This window comes from Nicotiana tomentosiformis, chromosome 10, assembly GCF_000390325.3.
Source record: "Nicotiana tomentosiformis chromosome 10, ASM39032v3, whole genome shotgun sequence".
Lineage (NCBI taxonomy): Eukaryota > Viridiplantae > Streptophyta > Magnoliopsida > Solanales > Solanaceae > Nicotiana > Nicotiana tomentosiformis.
The window spans coordinates 23,925,057-23,926,519 of record NC_090821.1 but is presented as its reverse complement, the minus strand read 5'-3'; positions in this window follow the sequence as shown (position 1 = coordinate 23,926,519).

Sequence of the window (1,463 nt, the reverse complement as noted above, 5' to 3'; positions counted from 1 at the left end):
ACAAAAAATACTATTAAATCGATTAACCGGCCCGGACCGGTTCAACGGCTATAAATCTGATTTTTTTTTTAAAGTGATATGACCGTTGGCAACAATCAACTTCAATTTGGCCGTTGCCCAACGGGTTGATTGCAAAAATAGCCCTTTTTGGGGCAAATTTTTTTAAAAATAATACTTTTAGTAATTACTAATTTAGCCCTTTGAAAAATTATAAATACACCCCCTCTCTTCTTCATTTCTTCACTCATCTCTCATTTCTCAAACTCATATTCTCAATTATCATTCTCTCATTCTTCACCTAAAGTGCAATAAACTATTTGGCTCTCGTTTTTTTTGGAATTTAATTTATCGTATTATTTATTAGTTGAAGTTTGAACAACTGAACTTCAAACTTTGAACATTTGACGTTTCTTCATGGTAACATTGGAGTTGCAAAATCATCAAGTGTTCAATTTATTTCCGAATTCGATGCACTCCCTCCAACTCTTTCTCTTATTTACTATTTTATTTGCATATTTAATTTTTACTAGTAGTTAAATATTTACAATATGTTTAATGCTGCAAAAAGAGTTTGTAATAAGGTTTCTAATCGGGGTAATCAGAGAAATAGAAAAAGAGGTGCTACTTCAACATCTGGTTGTAGTTTAAATGACTCTACACATGTTTCTGAAATATTATCTGATAATAATATAGATTATGAACAATTACAGGAAGATTTCGGTATAAAAGATAATGAATTAGAAATTGAAGATGAGACACCACTTACACCTAGTGGTGTTGGAGTTGGTAGCAGGGGTGGTGGTCGTGGTGCTAGTAGTAGACCACCTGTGGCCCCGACTACTAATCGGAGAAAATGAAGTAAGGTTTGAAATTTTTTTGACGAAATAGAGAATACTGATAGAGTTAGATGCAGACTTTGTAAAGATGATTTTAAACATAAGACTGGAGGACAATTAGGGGGGGACTGGGACACTTAGTAGACATATGAGAATTACTCATCCTATAGAATGAGGCTCTAATTTAGATGAAAATCAAGGAACTCTAAACCCTAGTACTGGAGGACTTATGAAATATGATAAAATGAAGGATCGTGAGGAGTTAGCAAAAATGATTGCTTTGGGTTGTCTGCCTTTTTGTTTTGCTTCTTCATCATATCTTATTCTGTATATTCAAAGAGTTTATAATCCTTTATTTAAAGGTATCCCTAGAAGTACTTGTAGATATGATATCTTTAGACTTCATGGACAATATCAAACATACATACGTTATTTGTTTGACCACCTTCCTTGTAGAGTTTCTCTAACTTCTGATATTGGCCATGCTATTAATGAAAATGATTATTTGACAATTACATGTCATTGGATAGATAATAATTATTGTATGCAAAAATATATTATCGCTTTTAAATATGATGAAGATCAAAGTCATACTGCTATGTTTATAAGTACTACTATTTGCGAAGT